At 41.4% G+C, this 24,568-nt stretch overlaps 1 protein-coding gene across 7 annotated transcripts in view; it reads right to left on the bottom strand.

Moving 5' to 3' along the window:
• LOC125011451 (synaptotagmin-2-like) overlaps positions 1-24,568 on the bottom strand; it is a 55,926-nt gene that overhangs the window by 22,416 nt on the left and 8,942 nt on the right. For 3 of the 7 annotated variants that reach the window (XM_047590693.1, XM_047590677.1, XM_047590725.1), the window contains exon 3: positions 7,021-7,084. The exons of 3 other annotated variants lie outside the window; for them this stretch is intronic. The gene's annotated coding sequence lies outside the window, so the exon portion shown is untranslated. Of the gene's footprint in view, positions 1-539; positions 745-7,020; positions 7,085-24,568 lie in introns of those variants that run through there. One more of the 7 variants, XM_047590684.1, reaches the window with a different exon arrangement.

Below are 24,568 nucleotides of genomic sequence, written 5' to 3'. Positions count from 1 at the left end.
TTTTTTTTTTTTTTTTTGGAGGGGGGGCTCCACAGCGTTGTTCCTCTGTTTCAAGGGAGGTTGTGATAGTGGAAGACCTGGTGTCTCTGAAAGGGTAAGCTGAGCATCTGCTGGCAGGGCAGCCTCGCGGACACTCTCCAGGAAACGAAGGTACTACACCCACGAGCTAAATTAAGGCACGATCAATGAGAATATTCGTGAGCCGAAGCTACACCGTCACGCTGCTCCCTCTGAACTCGTCACACACACTTCAGTCGAATTGCCTCCTGACAAGATCCACAGCTAGATCCTGAGGCAGATCAGGACCTAAAGCATGTTCACAATTCACGAGGATTGTGAAATGGATTGGAAGTAAAGTTAGGACCTCATTCAGCAAAAAGTAACATGCACACAACTAAAAAAAAAAAGAAATGCTAATGAAAATGGAGCAGGTATAAATCGTTCGCTACAGCAACAACCACGAGCCTGTAACTCTATTCCAGATTCCTCAAAGGACATTTCCAAGCAATGCTGAGAAGAGAGTCAAAATACACCCTTACCAGCACTACTGTAATTCCTTAATCCTGTTCTCCACAACAGGCAAACCCATTCACCAAACAGGCACTTAGGGTTAATGTTACAGTGCCTTAATTAACGTCCCTCGACCGCTCTCCCATCAGCGTCAGAAACTGCAGTCCTCTTCGTACTGTTTCCACTGCTGCAGTACTTGTTCTCCTATACACACACACACTCACTGTCATTCTCCCTGTGACTACCCCCACCTCGGCTTCTCTCAATCCCCTCCTCCTCTCCCTCTCTCCGCTCGCTCTATCTCGTTCACTGAAAGGAACCCCCTCCCCTCCTTTCACCTCTCCCTTCCCCTCGCTTTCTCTCCGTCTTCCATCCTCTCCCTACGCTCCGGCACTGCTCGCTGCTCGGACGGCTGATTTGTGATGCTGCTCACAAGGTGCTGTATGCAGCAATCTGTGCCCTAACGCATAAGGGCAATCCGAAAGCATCCGCACGCTCTGCCGTCTCGACCCCTTCGATCAAACGGCAACAGTCCTGGGGGACTCCAGGGGGGTTCGGACATGTCCCTGAGCTCCCAAGACTGCATGAGAAAGAAGAATAAATAAGCAAAAAAAAAAAAAAAAAGAAGAAGAAGGAGCACTAGAGATGACACCTCTAGATAAGAGGGGGAAAACAACAAGAAGCATGTCACTTGCGATGTGCTTATTGCAGCAGTTGTTTGCTACTTTGGTCCCTCTGTTCATTTATCTGATTTATGTCTTTAGACTTGCTCCGCTCCCTCTGTCATCAAGGATGATTAATATTTGCAGGATATGTATACCATGGTATAGCTTATATAAGCACGTAAAAACCTCCCTCTGAGCAACAGTGAAAGCTCATTGACGCTGCTCTGTGTAAGCTTCTGAAGCTTCAAAAAGAGGATGTTCCATGTCCAAATAATTTTCAGGTACAAATACTGCAAAATCGTCACTGTGCCACGGCGACCCCTTCCGCTACTTTTTCCCCTCTTACAGTCGGCGCATTACTTCTCGTAAATGACACGATGTGACGTACTATTTCGCTTTAACACCAACGGCGAGCCAGACGGTTCGGAGCCCTCTGGGTTTTGCTGTGTGTCACTGAGAATTACCATTGTCCCCTAAGTGAATCACCAACCTTATTGGCCAGCAATGAGCACTTGAACCGAAAATCAATAAACTCTCAATCAGCAAAAATGAAAGGCAGAGAGAGAGCGAGAAGAGAGAAGAGAGAGAGGAGGAGAGGATGATGGCTTTTTGTAATTTCAAAACATACAAGCAGAGAGAGAGAAATGCAATTTGTCCCCTGTCTGGGGTAATGTCGTTAGTCGGTGTTCGGTCCAGGCAGTAATGTATGGTCGCTGGTTGGGAATTAGAGGTGATATGGTAATTAAAGGGGAGGTGAAGCTACCCCGATGATACATGAAGAAAAATGGGCACAGCACAGCCCTGTACATCTTCACCTAGCATTTGCCAGATTGCCAAAGTGTGCAAACTGATACAGTTCATGTTATCTTTTCTATTTTTAACGACATCAAAACCAGCAATGTGTTGTGTTTTCTCCAATCTGTGGTGCTCAGCACAAAACCAATCCATCCCTATATACTGTTTTTTTTTTAAAGGCAGAGTAATTTAATGAGCATTAGCACATAACACTTAAACAAGGGTAAATGACGCATTTATTGCAGCAAAGCTTCCTCTGCTTTTGTTTTCATTTTATGGGTTGTCTGTCCCTCAGCTGCAGTGCTTCTGGCAGTGTAACTTTGCATTAGAGCTTTTATCCAATCATATTTCAGCCATCATGTATTGACAGAGTCAAAGAAATCTGTCTAGGCACTCACAATTAAAACCGCAGGCGACTGGAGCTTGAAATACGCTGTAATGACGCAGCGGACTTCGTAGGTGAAGCAGGATATTGTGTTGAAAGGCCTCCCAACTGTGGAGCTACAGTAGCTAGCCTGAGCCAGACGTGGAGAGGGTGTGTCCGCCACCTTCAAGTACTGGTGGGTAAAATGAATTATATTTGCATCGTTTATGTACATTTATTGCTATTTTTGGTCAACATTGCTTGATTCTGCTGTATTCAACTTTTTATCCACAACGATCATATCAAGAGGTGTTTTTGAAGAAGGTTGGTGGGCACTGCAGGCCTGGGTGGAAAATGCACGACACTCCACTGAGTATTACGGAGCCGCAGGACGGTGGCTTTTGTGTGCTCGGGTATTTCTGTACAATAAGCTATGCAAGGCCTTGGCAGTGTGGGCTGTGCTTGTGCTAGCAGGCACGCTTCATTGTCGGGTTTGGTCTATTCAGTAGGTTTGTTGACAGCAAGTACAGCCTTTACAGACTTCACAGAGACACATCAAACTCAGGGGGTGGCTGCTTCAGCTCTTCCTGCAGCACCTCGCCTCCATATTGTTTTGTGTAGGGTGAAGCTAAAATGGCAGCCTTCCACTTCAACTCGGACTCAACGGCTCAACGGTTCCTGTTCCCTGCGCATCAAACAAGGTGGTGATATTCAGGGCTTGCGGTTGAATCTATGAAATCCAGTCAACCTCGTACTCCTCTGTGTACTCTTTGCCACATTCGAAGAGATATCAGGCCAGTGCCCTGAATCTAGGACTGCCTGACACAGTGTCTGATACAGGAACAGGATATTGATCCAACTGAGATTCATAGCATGCTGGGTAAACCCACAGTGAGCATCATTGGCACCTTTCCCCTGAGACACGAAACACAGAAGGATGGTGATTTGTAGTGACAGATGACTACTATGACTCTTCTCAGCATATTTTATGCTGCTGACTATTGCTGCCACAGCAGATTATAAATACGCTAATAATTTAGTAATCATTAGCATAATTTCATTGAGTAAGAAATTTAAAAAAAAGGGAAAAAAAAGAGAGAAACCATCAGACCTTACTTTGAACTAAACAGGCCAAGCCTCCAGAGACTGAGTGCAACTTAGAATACATATTTAATAACGCATGCGTGTTGTGGAGACTAACCGCGAGGAGCTTACAGCCATGTATTAGAAGCTGCTCAGTCAATGACTATGGGAAGCCATTAAAATTCACCACACTGCTTTTCCTTACAAAATCACATGCAGCACCATGTGTTTCTCTGTGCAGTGAGTCAACTCACATGGAGGATGACTGTATTTTAGAAACAGCGGAGCCTCGCAGTGGCTGGAAAACGGGGTGCGCACTATAAATCCTAAACCATTACGGATGGAAATACGAGGAACACATCAAAAAGAAAAATGCTCGAAAGGAAACCGCTACACAAAGTGATGGAACATTAGGGGGAGTAATGGGCTTGATTTGTATAAGCAGCAACATTACAGATATACTTTCATCTTTCTTACTGTGAAGCTGGTAGTCCAAACCCAGTGGCTTATCCAAATTAAGCTCATTACTCCCTGTAGTATCTCAGGACACGTCTGCTGAGGCATTATTCTGTGTGCGTTTTCCCTATTTGTAGGTGTTATTTATTAGACTTGGAATGGATTTTCCTTTACTATCACTCTTGTGTTAGCTTTGCCTCCAGGGGCCACCGTAGAGTAAGAAAAACAGGAAGAAAGCAGAATGGACAGCAAAAAAAATAAAAAATAAAATAAAATATCCGCATGCCTGTTTTCTGTGACATGCAAACAAAAAATGCATTTGCATACAGAAATATGTGCCCCGTTACCTTCACAAACACATAAAATATTATCTTTATTTGTTACCAACCTCAGAGTCAAGACTCATGTCAGTAGTGGCTTTAAGCATGAATAAACCAAACACTGGTGCTGCTGCTGCTCAAGCCCTTTAAGTAGCTGCTGCCATCATGTTGTAGAGTGACAGAGAAACCTCACAGCTAGAGCCATGCTTCCTTAATATGCCCCCAAACTGCTGTCAAGAAAGTGCTGCAGTATTCGATTTTGCAAATGTAGTTTGAACAATTACACAAATCAGCACACATATTTCGCATTATTACATTCTTTAAGTTCATTGTTTTAGTTTTATGACCCACATCTTCACTCTAGTTTAATTCCATCAATCCTGTTTTCACCCACGCCAGGCAACTCATTTTGACAATTTTGAACTGTTTTATCGTGCATATAAATTAAAGACTAGCATATGAAGTGCAGATATTGTACATACTCTATATTAAAATATAATGTATGGACAGCTCGGTTAAATCTAGTAGAAGCTTGCTCTAACTGATGGCGCTGCATATTGAAGCAAGTAACTGTCTACACCAGTCCCCAGAGTATGTTTTCTCATTCAGTAGAAGCTGAGCTGATCAATGTTCTGATCAACATCACAATGAGGGTGACACAGGGCAGTGAGGGCTGAATAATGGCAGATGGACAGAGCCAGTATAAAAGCAGCAGCCAGCAACCGTCGTTGCAGGCGTGGCTCTTGTCCGCTGGGCTTTATTAGCTTTCTGTAGCCCCGGCAGCACTGGAGCTTCCATCACTCATGGTAATGACTCTGATTAATCTGCTGAGTGCTGGAGTGTGCATGGCATGCTGGAGACTGGTGCACCAAGAACAAAATCCAACAGTAAATCATGCTTGTTCACAGCGGCCTGCACCTTCGTCCTCACCGTGCCTTTCCTGCTTGCTACACACTGCAGAGAGCTCCCTCATCCCTGGCACATGCAAAGCTCTTTTAAGAACAGATGGAAGAGGAGAGGGAGAGGAAAACCCAACGCTTCATGCTGACATCTAGTGGAATCCACAACATGTGATTACATAAGGGTGAGATCTATTAACATAATCGTGGTGCTGCACTGTCTAACAGTGCTGTGAAAAAAATGTTGGCTCTCTTCCTGATTTAAACACAAAATGCAGGGTTAAAAATTAAGGTTTTTATTGTTAAGAAAAAATCCAAACCTAGGTGGCTCTGTGTGAAAAGCGGACTGTCCCCTAAACCTAATAACTGGTTGGGCCACCCATAGCAGAAAACCTACAATCAAGTGTTCACAATAACTTGCAATGAGTCTTTTCCGTTCATTTTTGCAGAATTGTTGTAATTCAGCCAAATTGGAGGGTTTTCGAGCATGAACCACCATTTTAAAGTCATGCCAAAGCATCTCAATAGGATTCAGGTCAGGACTTTGACTAGGCCGCTCCAAAGTCTCCATTTAGTTTCTCTCCAGCCTTGCAGAGGTGGACTTGCTGATGTGTTTTGGATCATTGTCTTGCTACAGAACCCACGTTCTCTTCAGCATGAGGTCACCAACAGATGGCCAGTCATTCTCCTTCAGGATTTTTTGGTAGACAGCAGAGTTCATGGTTATATTTATCACAGCAAGTCTTCCAAGTCCTGAAGCAGCAAAACAACCCCAGATAATCACACTACCACCATGCACCTTCCAAAAAAGTTCAACTTTTGTCAGTCCACAGAGTAGTCTTGTTTTCTGTCAAAAATGAGATCAGCCTTTCTGTTCTTTTTGCTCTGCAGTGGTTTTGGTGTTGTCTCTCCAGGCCATTTGTGCCCAGTCACTTTCTTATAGTGGAGTCATGAACACTGACCTTAACTGAGGGAAGCGAGGCCTGCAGGACCTTTGGATGTAGTTGCAGGGTCTTTTGTGACCTCTTAGTCACAGAAGTCGTTGCTGTGCTCTTGGGGTAATTTTGGTTCGGTTGGTCACTCCAGGGAAGATTCACGACCGTTCACTGTGGTTCACAGAGCTTTAGAAATGGTTTATAACATTTTCTACACTGATGGATCTCAATACCTTTCTTTCTGATTTGTTCCTGAATTTCTTTGGATCTCAGCATGATGTCTAAGTTTTGAGGATCTTTTGGTCTACTTCTCTTTGTCAGGCAGATCCTATTTAGGTGATTTCTTGATTGAGAACAGTAATCAGACCAGGCTGTGGCTAGAGAAAGTGACCTCAGGTATGATAAACTATAGTTATGTTTTAACAGGAGTGTTGAATGTTGATAATAAAGAACCTTCATTTTGCACTAATATTTAAATTTATTCGACGACCTGAATCATCTGAGTGTGACAAACAGAGAGAGGGCAAACAGTTGTTCACAACACTGTATTCGGTTCTTCAGCCCAAATAATTTTGTATGAAGAATAAATAACTATAACACAAAATAAAATCCATTTCAGGTCAACTAAGGCTTCATCCCACAGCTCAGCACAGCGTTATATTATTGGACAGCTTCAAAAAGCATCCAGCCGTGGAGAGCCTACTATTCTGGCCATGCCTTCAGTGGACAGTAAGAGCACAGAGGCAAGCTGGATTTCTGAAATGACTAAGAATGGATGTTGTTTTTGAGGGGGGAGCTGTAGAGGATGGAACAATGTGCAGTGATCTGTCACCGCTTAAAGAGGACGGTCACAGCAATGATTCTGGACAACTCTGATGGAGTGAAGAATCCTCCCCCCCCCTCTCTTTATCTCACAACCTTCAAGTTCACAGAAATCTCTCAGCGCCTCAAATCAAGTCAAGCACAGAGTATCTTTGGCAGTGCAATACTTACAGCCAAAATCTCGAATCTTGAAATGTGTCTGGAAGTAATCTGAGAGGGCTGTCAATCAGAAATCCTGCAAGAGAAAGACAACGTGAGCACAGAGAGGCACACTCACTCTTTGAAACACAACTCTGACATATTTCTTGGAGTTCTGAGAAGTTGATCTCAAACTTTCACTGAATCTAAAACCTCCCTTGACTGGAGATAGTTAAACCAATGTGTGCATAATTTCTAGACAATCTATGGGATTAAATCACACTCAGAGAACATCTAGCTTTATTAGCATTCCTCAGGCGTGCACTGCAGAAACCTTGCTGAAATCATTTTGTGCCAAGATAGGAGTATTGAGAGCTGTCTCCCTCTCACATAAACAAGTTGACATATGCCTGAATCTAGCCGTTTTGATCTGCGAAGCCACAGCACCAATGAATTAGCGCTGACAGCTAACCGTTGCACACTACTGCTCACCAGTTATTGAATTAATTCACTGTCATTACGATAATAGCACCCTAATGACTATCTATTTGAAAAACACAGAGCATGAGTTCACAGCACAGGCTCGTGAAAAAAACACAACCTTTCTGCCAAAATATCTGCACAAAGCATCGCATCTCCAAAATGTTATAATGCATGGCTCAAAAAACGTAGGAACATATAGTGTATTTTAAAAAATACTCAAATGCATAAGATAACCTCTTCCTGAGAGGTTAATGAGAAGATCAATACCAGTCCTAAGTATCAATTAGCAGCAGGCTAGCTTAGCTTAGCATAAGGTAACGTTATCCTCCCAGAGCCGTCCCTTTCTGTCAATCTGCACACAAAGTATAGATCATATGCTTAACTATGCTCACCATCTCCAGGCTGTAGCAAAATTAAATGAATGTTCTTCCCATAACGTTAAACTGTTCCTTTGAGGCACTATAATCCCATCTAAGATCTTCTGTGGATTTAAACATTCCGGAAAATCACAATTTGCTGACAAGATTGTCGACAAACTGTTAAGATCATCAGTCAAACTGCATCTGTTCCCTCAGACCTTTGAGGATATTCTATTTGTGGCCCAATTTCCTTCTCCAGTTTTGGCAAAACAATCAATTTCATGAGTCACTGGACTTAATTGCTTTATTGTAATTGTATCATGAAAGATATCCACGGGGAGAGATAACCAACTTCATTTGGTGCACTTCAGCGAAGGAAAACACTCAATTTAAATGTGCCATCACCAAAGCCGATTTTCCTCTGCAAATCATGTGTATTGTACGTGACACTGACTCCTTGAAACGTATTCAAACTGATGATTTTTCTATTGTGGAGGCTGTTTAAGGAAGTTATACCCTCCAGACCAGCTCATCATCCAAACCTGCTCATAACATACAATCTGCTCTAGACACAAACACTATAATAAAATAAATCTGTTCTCTGGCTTCTGCTGCTGACCTTTTAATACTAACACAGAGATGGCTGATGAAAAATACCAGCTCTACAATAAAGGATAACTTCAAAGCACACAATTTATTTTTTTGTTTTGTTTTTTTCAAAAATGTTCATGACAGTAAAATACCTGCAGTCATTACAAAAAAAAACTTTGAAACTGTCAAAGTAAGCTGTTTGCTGCTAGCTGACAACAGCGACAGAGAGGAGAAAAGCTGTGCTTCAATACTGTTTCTGTGAGATTTCAAGAAAATAAGTGGCATTTCCTTTGCCTTAAATAGAAAGATCGAGTGACACAACTCAGTGTAAGATAAAAAAAAAGAAACAACTTAAAAATATTCAATCCAACCTGATGAGAATCACACACCTTAACATGAAGGTTCTTGCCAGTTATAATCTCGTGTATATAATACCTTAATCTCACAGCAGAAATGAATGTTTCCCCAAAAGGACAAATGTAAGGTCAAATCTCACTTAAGAGAAAAAAGTCTACAACGTTCATAAATTGGTGAGCTGACAGGCGCGACAGGCTCTGATGTGCAGATTCTCAGATACAATCACGTTAAAGGGAATTGCCTCTTGGTGAACATAATTGGATCCTTCCCCACCTATTTATGTCCCCAAGGGAGCAAAGTATGCAGAGGAAAAACGAAGGAGAATCTAATGACGGCTGTGCTCTTTGGTTCCTGAAACCATCTAACGTCAGTGAACCATACTGGCATGGGGAGTCTTTTTAAAATGAGTGGTTATTGATAGACTTTGTTCAGAAAACACACTGAACAATGCTGCGTCGTGATATGAGATATTTTGTCTTATATTTGTCGTATATCTATCATGCTGTGACTGATGCTAGCTGAAATATATCATTGCTCAGCCCTTAAAGGCTCTGAAAACTTATTTTCTCAGCCTGCTTCCTATTCCATGTGAGGGGGCCCTTTGTGGCAAAGTATTTTCCTGCAGTGTTACAACAGGTTTGGTTATTTAACGTGTGAAATTGGACTCAGGTGGAAAAAGCTGATTATCCATCAGCGCTTGTCCTATAGGGTCGTGGATGGCTGGAACCTATCTCAGCTGTCAGGTGTGCGGCACACACTGGACAGTTCACCAGTCCGTCACAGAGAGACAAACAATCATTCACACTCAAATGCACACCTACAGCCAAGCTACGATCACCAATTAACCGAACAGGAAGCCGGAGCCCCCGGAGAAAACCCACACGGCCGCGTGGAGAATATCCACACTGTGCACGGGCAGGCCCCAGCTGGCCGGCGGGTTCAATCTCTGAACCTTCTGGCTGTGAGGAAACATCATTGCACCACCGTGCCTGCTAATTTATCAAAGATATTTAATATGCAGCTGAGTTTTTAGGAGCTTTCAGGGACCATTACAATACAGTTCTGCAATTTGTTGACCTGAATGTGGATCACATTTGAATATTGCTCAAAACGCATTAGTGTGCTAATGACTTTTGATAACATCTCTTAGATATCACTGGCAATGAAATTCCCCATCAGAGCTGCCTTCTTCTGCACTTTTATTTAAACGTGAATCTTAAAGCCTTTCTGTCATTTTCTGTGCTAGCTGCTGTTTCTATTGAGCCTGTCCATGACTGTCAGCTTGCCTCACGGATTAAACAAGTTCATGGCAAGACACTTGAAATAAAGATTTTCTCTAATAATCCGAAATGGTAAAATCGCACTGATGTCTGATGAAGAGTACCATGAAGTCCAAACAACTGGAAAACTCAGTGCTCAGCTACAGAGCCTTTTCATTCTTAAACAAGATTACTGTGAAGCTTCTCAGACAGCACTTGAATTGGTGAGCCCCCAAGGATCCCATGTTTTCCGTTTCCCTCCCAGGCTCTCGTTTTTCTGTCTGTGCCTGTCTCCGAGACACGTGGCTCTCCATGACTCTTGCTACCGAAGACTTCGGGGGACTCTCAGCTGCCCTGGGTCTCTGGAGCGTAGCATATGAACACTAGAAGATGTGCATGTGTGAGCGAGGAGCTTTCCACGCAGGAGGGATCTGGCCCAAATTTAATCTCTCTATTGTGAGTATGGAGGGTTAGAAGAAAAAAAAAAAAAAGGGCCGTGCCTACTGAAATCCCACTGGCAGTGCTGCAATGCAGGGGTTTAACATTGAGCCAGAAGGCAAGCAAACACATTAACGTACTGGCCTTGGGATAACACACATTACATTTTCACATGACACGAGCCCACACAGATGGATGAATGCACGTATGTTCACAAAGCTCCATTTGACTGGAGATACAGTCTCTTCGTAAATAGCATTTTGGGAAGTGTGATATTAATATTATTAAATGCTGTGACGTACACTGAAAGCAGCTTCTCCTGTGTCCAAGTCACATATAATACTGTATCTTAGCACTTATTTAGCAACGTGAATAACAGTCAGCGAATGTCAAATGCCTGAAAAGGTAATTATTAGGTTGGGAAACGCGCAAAAATTGTGATTTTGAAATCATTCATTAAGAGTTTTTAATCAAAAACTGAATTCAATGCAAAAACCTTGAAATTGATGATGTTAGTTATACGTCATATGATATTAAAACACACAAAACTTTCAAACAAGAGTCATCACAGGCGGGTGGAAGTCAGATATAAATAAAAATAAATGAATACTGATCTTGAACATGCCTTTAAATCAAATTTGATATATTTTTAAAGTGTATTTAAATAATATGTTCTGCACTTTGACATCGAAGTTGTTTAATTTTATTTCAAAAACGCTGATGACTCATCCTGCACTTGAGGGCGTACACTAATTCTACAGCGAGTGAAATGCTTTGTCAAATTTTCATCTCCCTTCCTTCCCCACCATCTCTCTTTGGCTCACAGCTCTGACATGTGTGGGCGTACTACCTCAGGCCACTGGAGCTGAGCGATCAGAACAGATATGACTCAGGAAGGGGGGCAGGGGCGGCTGGGGGGGGCAACCTCCTTTGTAGGAAATACATACATATGCAGGGAGCTTTAACAAATTCTTTGTAAGATTACAATTTTAAAAAAGCGGCATCAGCGGTTGATAGTCTGAGTATTTAATACAATATATGACAGGGAATTTGACAGTAAAAAGCTGCCTTATTTGCTTTTAAGAGTGTGTGATAATATGCTGCTAAGTCTTGACTAGTGCACATTGGAACGTGACAAAGTATTAGATTTATGTGAAATCCATTTACTCATTAGATCATACACAGGGACTTTAGGTTATTCTATTTCTATTTCTTTGGTGGGAAATATATGTCATATATAAAACAAGGCTGCCGTGGGCTTCACTGTTAGCATGTATAGTGTAAGGGGTGAAAAACGTGATGGGTGGCTGCTTACATGACAGATTGCTGACTGTGGAAGTGTTTTACAGTCAGCAGAAACAAGCAATTGATGACACTTTGGCTTCTTCAGGTCCTCATGGCGCCAGCACAGACAAGCCAGAGAAACAGCATTGTCCATCAAACATTTCTAGCTCATTTCACACTGCAACTCTGTGTTAGTGTTTACAGGATATTGTTTTGTGACTCTATAAGAAACTACACTTATTGTACAGGATTTGTGAATTTATTGTACATGGCGGTGTTGATTTTTACATCGTGTCTTTTGCCTTGGGGTAGAGCCTCAGCTCTCCTCTGCCCTGACACGCTGGTTTATCTCTGAGCCTGCCATCGTATGTGACACCTCAAGAGCTTCTGTGATTGAAAATGGCTCCCATGCCTCTTCTGCCACCATCGGTTGGGTTCAGTTAAACATTTCATTGCTAGTAGCAACTCCCACTGGCACCGCTCTACAATAGTGGAACAGACATTATTATGTCCAACATTTTGTCAGATCTGTCACAGAGTGAATATTGGCTGGTACCTTTTTCCCACCTATGTTGGAGCATTATCTGTAGGTCGACCTTTTATTAATGCTGTTTAGATGATGAATTAGCTCACATATGATCAGCCTATCAAATAACCAGCTGACCAAGCTAGCCAGTGTACTAAAAACTTTTGTCTTTAAAACTGAATCAATCCGCATAGAACCCCACATTAAAATGTCCAACTTTACAGCAGTATAATTAACAAATTACAATAGAAAAAACAGTTTAACTAATTTGCCTTGTCACGTGTATGTTTGTTTTTGTTGATTTAACAAAATCAACAAAACTTAAAATTGTATTATGGCTAAAAGTAATGCATAATTAAGTACTTGACAGGTTTAAGTGATGAACGGGTGTCTAGTCACCACCTACCCACCCAGTCTCCACTGCTTTGTCCCCCTTTATATGCAAATACTGTATATATTACATACAGTGTTACATTACTGAGACTTAAAACAGCTTAAAGCAAAACAGTTTCTAATGGAATCTACGAAATTACTTTTCCAGTGTCACAAAGTCTTCAAAGGCCTCTTCTTTCAGCCTTCATTGGAAGTGCAATTTGCTCTCTACATAGCCTATACGTACAAAGATACAGAAGGATTAAAAAGAATGACAAAGCATCTGTAACCTAGCCGCCTGTTGAAGGCACTATCCTGCAATAAGAGACACAGAGATCGTATTCCATTCAGACGAACAGGTTAAAAACAGCCGCACTGGGCCACAGATATGTCACAGTTAAATGTAAAATGGTTACATCCAATTACTTTCAATGACCTGCCTGGCACCGGTTAAACAGCAATTGCTCCATCAGCCACATGACACAGCATATACACCGACAAGAACGATTCGGTTTTGGCACCATTATTTTCGGTCCTGAACAAACAATGATCTCACTTCACTTAAGAAGTGAGTCCTATTTTTCACAAACCTACAGTCCATAAATCCCGGTGGCGAGAGCCTACTTTCCTCCGGCTACCTGCTTCACTGGGAGACAAGACCTGTACTTATGTGCAGAAATAAGGCAATTCATCATCCAGTCCCAGTGAAATGGTCAACAACGGGAAAGAAACAGCACACAATTCCAGATTAATTGTTTCTCTTCCCTTCCCTGCCCAGCGAATAAAACATAGAAAGAGAGATTAAATATTATTAAGGAAATTATAAAATCTATCAATTTACTTTGTGCGTTTGAGCATAATGCTGCTGTTATCATTACAAGATATGCCGGCAGATCTAACTGCACAACATCGTGAGTTTATTATCTTAATGGAAATAATTTGTTGACTATTACAGGAGAGGACGATCTGCGCAAAGACAAATGGAGAAGTGGAAAACCCACACAAAAGCCTCAAGACCTGGATGTCTCTGAATTACGTACTTCCTGAGAGCAGTGTGATGCTAGAAAAACAACAGGGGAGCTCCCTAGGGGACCAACAAACTGTTATAAATGTCAAATAGGTTTTAGTAATGTACTGTGCAAGCAGCTTTTTTTTTTTTTTTTTTTTGGACAGGGCCTTTCACCGTAACAAACCATATTACCTCCCAAGGTCTTGCTATAGCTCGGGGAATGATCCATCCTGATACTATCCAGTGAGTGCCACACACTAGAAAGCTAACACAACACTTTGAGTGTCACACACATGCACTCACGTTATGTCATGCATCCGTCTGGATTTTGAGGTCTGAAATGGCTAACAATTAAGAGGCAAGAATTTGTCAAAGATGTGTCTTTTTTTTTTTTTTTTTTTTTTTTTTTTTGTTCCTTGTAATGCGGTCAAAGGTATTGTAGGACAAACGACAGACAAGCCGCAAGTGGCAAACTCAGTGGCTGCTCGCGGGGATCATTCACCTTCAGACTGTCAGTGAACTCCATTATAAGACGGGCTCAAATCTTAGAAACCACGGCGCCATTAGTCGAACACAGACTGAGTGTGACAGCTAACCTCTGATGGCGATCTCCCTGCGCCACATGAAAGCGGGCTACAGTTGCTGCATAATCAAATTGTCCTCAGATCACAGCATAGTTAGCCCATTGCAAAAAAAAAAAAAAAGAGAGACACTTATATTATAATAATAAATTTATGTGGTAGTTACAGACACATTTGAACCATCTAATACGCTGAAAACCTCTTAAATAATAAATAGACAACAACATTCTGCCATCTGTGACTGAAACATATCTGAATACAGATGAGCACAACACAAACGGCCGGGCTTTAGCCGGCTTACTGCAAGTTGTCGCTTCCCACCGCGATGATCTCTCATTTAAAGCCTTCAGTTCCTTTCATTTACAGCTGCTTCGTAGGTGAGGAAATTGCTGCGGTTCAGTGCAGTCTTGCCCTCTTCTCACAACTCATCCACTTGTGTATAAGAGAGTGGTGTTACTTACCTTTCTAAGCTAATGGCGCCGGCGCCAGCACATTTCTCATGTATTCAAAAAAAAAAAAAGTCACTGTCTCCACTTGAGTGATGGAAATATCTGACCTACGAACACTGCAATACTTAACTGAGATCATCTGTAAAGTAGACGGAGAGTCTTTTTCAATTAAGTGCTCATTAAAAACTAAATTAGGCACTGACCTTTGAAACATACTTGCGAAGGGAAGAGGAGAGAACTGTAGACGTGGGCTTTAAAAACATCCGTCTCTAATTAAAATGAGAACTCTGAATGTTATGATTCAAGGGTGTCACACATTTCGCTCTGAGAAGATATCACATCTAAACGGGAAACATCTTAATTACACCACAATGGTCATATCATTTGTACTTTCTTTGATTTGAATTTTGGTTTTAAAATGTGCAAGCTGCATGTGTCAAGATTGCATAAATGTTGTGCGCTCTCAGCTGAAAGATGTTAACTCATATTTGTGATGGATACGTTAAGGAAACACAGATTCTTTTCAACTATCATAAACAAAGACATAAGAGGAGGTACAGTATATGGGGAATTTGGGGTTCCTGCAGCCAGGTGGTGGTGTATTATCACCTGCCCTCACATAGCCTTGTAATCTGAGAGTGGCATCAACAATCAATGGAAGGAGGGTAAGAGAGGACAAGACCAATCGATGCCAGTTGGAAACACTGGTAATTGTGCACTTATCAGTTTGGAGCAGCTAACTGCTATGAACTTCAAGGAGCCTGAACTTAATGACAAACAGATAAAACCTAAGTTTTCAGAATTTTTATTAAACACTCATCTCAGTATTTTAACTACTTTTGTTCATGCCCATAAAAAAAAGAATTTAATATTGAAATCAGCAACTGTTTCCTAAAAAGAGAATAATTGTATTTCCTCACTGTACATTATGGTGTGTTATTGCAAAGAAATAGCCTGGAAATCAGGCCTGAATTTCCCAACCCACAACATTTTTGTGGGGTAGACTGTTGGGAAGTGATTCTGCTCCAGAGTGGTTTGAGTGGTTTCTGTGCAGTAATGGACAGAAGAATAGCACCAACGTAGTAATCCACGTCTTCCAAGCGCTGTTGAGTTGATTTTGTTTACAACAGAGCATCTCTGACTGGTGTCAGGACTATACAATTGAGTGCGGAGGAAAATTTTTCTCTGTGTTGGTTGAAACATGGCCCCAAATACAATCCCACTGGCATGTTATCAGACTCATGCTTTGAGAAGAATTGAATCTGTCTGTACAACTAATACAGTAGTAACACAATCTATATTTTCTTCTTAACCAGTTCCTCTATACAGCTATATGTGACCCTGCTGAGCAAAGGTTTACCAGGAGCAGCTCAAATGATAAAAATCCTGCAAAGCCAAACTGGCATGTTGCCATGGCAGCAGTGAAGAAAGGCCGATTGAACATTCAGGTGATCTCCAAAAAAAATCTAAAAAAAGGACTTTCTGACTAGGAAGATTCATGTGAATACCACTTTGAACCTGCGGATGACTGAGTCACTGACGTCTTATTGTTGCTGCACAAACATGCCAGAGGTACCGCAAGTACTCTCACCTAAACTTGGAAAATGGTTTTGTCACTTGAAGCAGCATTTCATTGTCACAGAAGCCTTTGAGCAATTACAGATATTTTTGATTAACATGCACATTTGCCATAATAATTATATCCTGACTCTCCTTATCCATTTTCTTTGCTCTTCTTTGTCGTCAGGGTAATAACGGGAACATCTGCGTACTTGCTCTTATTAACACTTGGAGCAAAACAACCCAGTACTATGCTGTTTTACACAAATTTCAATTTGAAATCACACCAAAGGCAGAAAAATTACTCCTTGGTCCAAGTATAAAGACGATGCTAAATGCTCACAATCCCAACATGTTGATCATAGTGTCCAGTATATTTACTTAAGCTATATTACCTGAGAGGGTGTGCTTTAACGTCAATGAAGCATGACGATGATGCGGTCAGCACCCAGGCGCTTGTGCCAAGGTCCGCAAGCAAACCGATCAATTTTGTAGCGTATTTTTCAGCCGTTTCCTGCTACAGCTCTAACAGTTACAGTGTTGCCATGGAGATGGATACAATGTTGCCACAGACTTGGCGGAGCAATATTTTTAGTGATGAGTCAGCCGTGCTGTAATGCTGATTTATAAATGTCTTATTGATCAACCAGATTGTTTGGTCGGAACTACTTGTATAATTTGATTTTAGCATGCTAACATTTGCTATTAAAACACAATAGCATGGGGGAGATAGAAATGTCATTAGTTTGGCTTTGATATAAACCAACATGTCGGTTTTGGTCATGATAGTGCTCGATAAAAAGCGACGGGATCACCAGCGTTGTTGCAATTCATCTTCAAATATCATGGCAGTCCATCCAACAACCGCTAAAATATTTTGTAAAAAGTCCAAAATGTCAATGTGCTTTTGGCCTCGAAGGAACGTTCAGTGGGTTACCAAAGCCATCAATCTTTATCCAGCACAAAAGTCAGAACAAAATCACACCGCAATCCATCCTGTTCCAGTCTAGACTGGACAAACAGACAAAGTGGGTGACACACAGCCGTAACATTGCCCCCCATAGAGCCACACTGCTAGCAGGCTAGAAATATGAGCAGAAACATCTCGACTATAGAAAAGTGCAAACTAAACCGTCCTTCAAAAAGCACAAAAAGCACAAACAGTCAAACAGAGTGCTGCAACAGAAGCATATACTTTTCTGGCAGCTGGTTAGAAAACACAAACAGGCTTGGCAGGTAAATTTTACCACAACTTGCTTTACTTTGTGGCCAAAATGCATTTTGAATTCTCCAAAGCAGCCACACTGGGTCTATTTTATGAGTCATCAAATTAACCCAGCTGGATGTTGCACTGCTAACAAGGGAAGCAAAGCACTTTGGAAAGGGAGGCTATTAAATGTCACTTCTGGAACTGCAAACAGCAACCACAGTGGCCAAATGACGTCATTATCCCAACCAGGAAGCATCAGGACTGGAAAAAAAAAAAAGAAAATGCTGCAACATTTATTTTCAAGCTGATATATGGAGTGACTATCTTAACAACCATGTGCGGCAGCAAAAAGCATCAAAACCACTCATGATGTTCCCTTTAAATAATGGAAATCTTATCAGATAATTTTATTACTGCTAAATAAGGCCGGTCTGACAGAAAGCATCAGAATAACTACACCGCATTAAATCAGGTTTCGTCTTCCATCTCTGTTGTATCCCAACAGATGTGAGTTAATGCCCTGACAATTAAAACCCAGAAACCCTTGAAGAAGCACGTAACACACACCAAAGCTTTCCACTCAATCTGCAATATGTGAAATCTTACACAGCCAAGTGACAGTATTCTATCAATTATTCAGGAGGAGAAAGGCTCACAAAAAACTAGCGCACCCCCGGCTATGCAGCAGTAAATCACTGTACAGCACACCATCTGCCGCTTGTCAAAGCCAGCGGTTGCTGTGTGCACAGGAGAGTAGTACAACATTGATCCTTGAGTCCAGGTTGATTTCCATTGTGAATGATAGATTAGAAAGTGCAGGTAAACTGATGTGTGAATGAAATGTGCTTTGTTTTTTCTCCAGATATTAGTCATAACTGTGTTTCACTTTCAAAGCTGTTCAGTGAGTGTTTCATGCACAATGTAAGCAATTTCACCTGGACTACGGTGCAGGGCAGGAGAGGAAAGATTTCAAAAAATATATTTATACATCCCTTATTAAATATTGAGCACCTACATGATGGGATGTAAGAATGATTCTCCTTCTCAACTTTGTGTCCTTCGCCCTCATTGGTGTTTCAAGCCTCCAGGGACAAAATGTCCCGTATTCAGCCTTAAATAATGCAACACTTCATTCTTATGACTAATGTCTGGCTTGTCTACCATTTGACTAATCTCTGACCAAGCTGTGGCTTCAGTTTGTAGGTTACTGTGCTCAGACTATTTCTGGTCAAAATTAAACTGCAGACTGCTTTACAGTATTTCTGTTAACTGATACACAGAAACAACCATGGGCCAGTAAATGTAAATAACATTCACAGTTCAAGTAAGCTTTGACTTCTCCAGGAGAAGTTGATTCCTCTGAGCTCCTATTTTTGCAGCGGTTTTGATCAACTGTCCTCGTGTAGTAAAAATAGCTTCAGTCTCATTTGGTATCTGTCAAAGGACAATGACTTGGTCCCAGAGTCACTCAGTATTCTGAGGCACTTGCTTGCTGTGTCTACATTCACCATATTTCACCAAACCAGCTGAAATAATCTTAACTGTTCACACATGGACGTTAAATATGATGATCTGATAAATTACAGTATAAGCTTATACATACCCCCTAAACATCATAATAAAAGGTCCACTTTGATGAATCTGCCAGAAACATAACAGAAGAAGAAGATTGGCTTGAACAGATTTAGGAATATTTGAAAGACAGACCCAACATTGTTTTGTTCCCACCATGTTTCTGCCTTATTTATGGAAACCCGTCACGTCACCTGATGATGTTTTCCCAATTTGCGGCAAACAACTTATCTTAATACAATTGTAAATCCTTTCTTATTGGAGCTGTTTGTTATAACTGTGGTTGTTCAATGATGTGTTTTTATTAGGATTTGACTCCTTAATCCTTCTTCAACGGGGGGTCCACAGAAGTACTGCAGGAGGGTCTGCAAATCTTTGGTTGATTAGATATTTTTTATATATTTTCTTTTAAATTTCGTCCCCACAAATTAAAATTTCTTTAACTACACATTAACATGAATCCAACATATTTTAGTAAGGGGATGAATGGAGGCAGAAGATGTTACCTTTCAGTCATTCCGCGATACAGAAGCTGTCTCAACAGCGCACTTTTTCACACAGAGCGCCACACGAGAGCACACAGTGGGGCCCGCCCCCATCGCTGCTGAGCCAATCATGAGGCCACATATTACACACGTGAACTCTGTCAGGTTCCGAGGGGCTATTCAGTCCGCAGGTAAAATCCCAGAGACGTGCTGCAGTATTAGCAGAAGAGAAGCAAACAGTGCAGCTCGCTCCTATTGGTCAACTACTGAGACCAAAATGGATTTCCTTGTCACTTGAACAAAAAATATAAATTAAAAAAAATATATATAAATATTTCAGCCTGTGTATTATTTGAATAGCTTGATAATGTACGCAAAATGATAATAACAATGTATATTTATAAATAGCACTAGGGCAAGTTTAATATATAACACATATTGTAGGTAGGGGGTCCCTACTTAATCTCTCCATCGGTTTGGAGGTCCTTGTCCTGAAAAACGTTGAAGACCCCTGCTTTAATTGAAAGAGTTGAAAAGAGTGCAAACTGCCACAATAGCACACTCAGTACACTGCATGATGTCCCCAACTGAAATGAATGAGAACCAAGTCACCGCGCCTCTCATTATGTCTCTGATTATCAGTTATTCAGCATGTCAAGCTCAATATTGTCTTTTGTCATTCAACCAGTCAAAGAGCGGCCAATCTAATTATTTCCTGGGTTTACGTTGACGGATGCCTCCGTGCGAGACGCTTAACTGCAGTTCATCCAATAATTCTCTCCAGTAGCTCTACTTTGATATGTTAACTTAAATATCCCCTACAGGCATGTTTGTATATGTAAATGCGGCACTTTTATTAATCATTTGTGCCTGATATAGTATTTCCGTAAAAAGGTTCAGCAACTTGCGGAAAAATTTAAAATAGCATCTACACCTCCTTCACCTTGATCCTCCTTAATCTACAGTATGTTTATGTTAATAGTGTTAATTAAGTGCAACGTCTGGATATAAGATACTTCCTCGCTGAATGTGCAGTATTGTTTTCATGTCACGCTGGTGTAAGTTGCCTATTGCACCAGGGTGTCCTACTGAACTAGCTGAAGGTCAAACATCCAAGTGTACTAACATCCTGTTTTGAGTGGTGCCGCGCTGCAAGCTAAAAACTCCTACCATGAAGTCTTTTCTTCTTTCAGAGGTGTGACAACAGTATATTATTCAAATTTTACACTCCGATTAAGGTCACTTGCCCCTCTTTAGTCACATTACCTAATGATACTGAATAGATTTCTCATTCTCATTCATTCAGAGCAATTTATTAAGAAGAGGACTGCACCTCCAAACAGCACTCCAATTATTAGCCGCATCACATTTAACACAATTCATTTTCACAAAAAGCGACACCGGCAGGGTTTGACGTCATCCAATACGTTCATTAAATACTGATGTCTGTGAGTGATTTTGGTTTTACAGATGAAGGAGTAATTATTCCAGTCAGTACACCCTTAGACTTTAAAGTCAGTGTGATCTGTGGGTGCGGATGCCTGTGTCTAAAGGTGGCAAAAACTCACACTAAAAAGGTTTGCTAAGAGGATTTTGTGCTTCAATGTGAAGCAAACAGACAAACAAGTGCAAACAAAAGTTAGGTTCAACTGCATTTTGGATGTGTCATTTTGCAGAAATTAGTAATATACTGCACAATGCAAAGGTTGGCGTCGACTGACAGCTTAGCTGGCAGCACTGCCCGTTTTAAAATGTGCACCGGCACATAATGCACAGTTTAACTCCTATTGAAGCTTAACTTTCCCATTTGGATTCATTTCTTCGCCTTATAATGTGAAAATGGTGAGTCTGCACAAAAGAAAAGAACGTTTGTAGAGAGATTCTTAGACTTTTCAGCTGCATGCCGGGAACAAGATAAGGAGAAATTGTCAATTTCAATGTGTGTATGGATTACTCTGTAATTCACTGTTTCACCGCGCTTTTAGGCCCAATCACCTAGTCACCACAAGTCTGTTCATTTCTCATAGAGCTGAGGCACCGGGGAAACCTGGCCAACCTGGGGTCAGACGACAAACTTGCCATCTGAGCTGGAGCCAAGCAAAGAAGCTGTTCACTTATTGCTACCAACAAACAGTCTCCACAGTTTCTTGTTTTCCAAGTTATTTCAGTTCATTTAATAAAAAGGAGTGTCATCCTAAAGCTTTAATGTACAGGATTTCAATAAAGTTGAAGTTGCGTCCATTGTTGGGAGCTCCTACTTCTATTATGGATTCTAGCTAATTAGCGGCTGCAGGTAGAGATGATGGTATTCCCTGTCACAACGATCATGACGGCAAACACTGATGCAGGAGAAATGGGTAATTTGCTTGTACAAAGCTTATAAAATACAGATAAACGGAAGACAAATGGATGAAAAAAATGCCAAATAGCGTGACAGCTGGACATTAATTATGAAAGATTCTAAAGTCATGAATATTAGGAGCTAGTTATTGTAACAAATAAAATGAATTATCAATATTAGAAGCTTGAGATTTCTGAGAAATTTCGAGTGATAACAGAAGTCCATTGCATCAGTTACTCAGCCTCATCCCAAGGGTAGAAATGCCCAGACAGTGATCAAAGGGCAAGACAAATCAACAGAGAAATGGGGCTGGTGTCAATAAGGAGTGAGGACGTTTTTCTGCATAACATCTCAAGAAACCTTCGAGTGTGATAAACGTGGTGAGGATCGCAGTGTCAGCCTTGGCTGTGATAAAAGAGAGAAAAATCAACCGGCTGAGGTGCAGCTATTGTGAGGAAAAGATCTGCATTTGATCCCGTTTCCAACTAATTAAATCTGACCTATCAGTCATGATACTAATCTTCAGTTTCTGTGCGTGTCTAATCTGAATACTCCTTCCAGCAGTGATAACAACTATCAATAATCTGATCACTTATTTATGCCGATCAGACACAACATTATGACGACCTTCATCAGAGAATGGACATGGGTCTTCTGGGGGCCTCCTGTGGTGTCTGGAAACAGGATGTTGTTAGTGGGGGTCTTTGGGTCCTATGGGTTAAGGGGAGGAGTCTCCATGGATCATCCCTCAGATGCTTGATCAATTTGGGATCTAGTGAATTTGGAGGCCAGGACAACACCTTGTGCTGTTTTTCGTTTGTCATTACTATGGGGTGGGGGTGTCTGGTCTGGTCTAGGCGGGTGCTACATGTCTAAGTAACATCCACATGAATGGCAGGTCCAAAAGTTTCTAGAAGAACATAGTATTGTCCCAATGTTATTGACTTCTCCTGTCGGCGGTTTTAATATTGTGGCTGATCGGTGTATTCTCTAATATAATATGAAACAGTCTTAGTTAAGTTAACGCTGGCTTAGTGAGACGATAAGTTTTTTTCTAAAGATGAACGTGCATACAGACAGTGTTTTTCTTTAACACACATTTATAAAGTAAATGTTGACTGCACAATGTAATGGCTGTAGTAGATTGACACCATGTGCGTTTAGATTGCTTCCCTGTAAGCTCCGCTTTCGCTATGCCATTGTGTCCGCCATCACGTACAAAATATCTTGAGAAAATGACTCCACTTACGGCACTGAGGAAATGCATCCTTGCTAGCTATTAGTAGCTTTTCCCAAGAGGAAAGTGAGACCACTGTGCAAACAAAGCAAAGGGGGTCCTGTTGTCAGAGGAAGCAACGAAGGTGAAGGAAACCAAGGAAATATAACATCAGCAGGCATTAACTTGATGGAGAGAACGATCCGGGCTAGAGAGAAAATTCAGTCTGCATTATTCCCCCCAGATCAGCAAGTAACAACCTAAATATTAATACATCCAAGTATTTTGATGTGCCTTTATCATGGCACTGTTTAGGGATTACTGAGTTAATTTTAGTAGATCAGCAAACTAAATAAATGGCTACTGTGTCAAGATGAGGAAGACAAAATCCCAAAAATATCAGACTTGCTTCCACGGTCTCTTAGACTCACTGCAATGAGGGGGCGCAAACCAGCCATGTCCTAGATAAACAGTCCCCTGCACTGCACTGAAAGACGCTGTCAGGTTTACATAACTGCAGACAATGCACGAGGATCACATCCACGAAAGGAACACGGGCTAAAAACCACAGATGATTTCCTTTAAGCAAGAAAAATGGGTTTCAAGATGGCTAAGAGTTTACTTCAGTAGATTTGAGTTATCCCGTTATGGAAAGGATCCACTCCGAATTGTACCGTTTCCTAATTTTAGCTGGAGCTGCTCAGTCCTGTGTGTGTCTGTGTGCGCGCGTGTGTTCAGTGCTGGCTGGTTAAAGAGTCACGTGTGACAAACCACTGCTGTGTAACTGACAAATACAAAAGGACAGTCTGAGAGGAGCAAGCCTTAAACACAATAAAATGACAGCAGAGTGAAAAGGTGAACACTGCTTTGGCCTCAAGGAGATGAAAGGAACAAAGAGTCTTCAGTCACACCGGATGTTTAATTCCTTTCTTGCTGCAGTAAGGATACAGAAATGTATTTTGGGTCACTGACATGACGAAAGACTTAGAAAATTTAGAAGCTGCAACAGACGTGATTCACGTTGAATTAGTGCATGGCACCCTCCAGCATACAGCGGGATACACGGCCACTGTGCCGTCATCTTGATCACCTGCCCCCCTTTTTGTTTACCTATTTCTCCTCCTGAGCTGTCAGATATGATGCAGCCACTTCCATACAAGCTCCTGGCAATTTGCACAGCCATGCTACAGTTCACGAAGCATTCCTGTTTAATGAAAACAGACACACAGTTGGTAGGATGACGTGCAATGTCAATCTCTGCACCGTGAGTCTTTTTGAAAGATGGCTCAGGGAAACGCTCCAGATGAGAGTGAAGATTGCAAAAGCGTCGTCCACGAGCTGCTCTCCGAATAACAATGCCGAGAGATTGTTCATGGAACTGCACAAAAGGATGTGAGCAATTATTTTGATCAATATAGTGCAATGAATGGCGTGTCCCTCTTGCGAGGCCCAATTATTACCAGCCTTATCATGGAAGGAAATAGATTTT

The sequence above is a fragment of the Mugil cephalus genome, chromosome 1, assembly GCF_022458985.1.
Source record: "Mugil cephalus isolate CIBA_MC_2020 chromosome 1, CIBA_Mcephalus_1.1, whole genome shotgun sequence".
Taxonomy (NCBI): Eukaryota; Metazoa; Chordata; class Actinopteri; order Mugiliformes; family Mugilidae; genus Mugil; species Mugil cephalus.
This window is presented reverse-complemented; position numbering and strand designations above follow the sequence as displayed.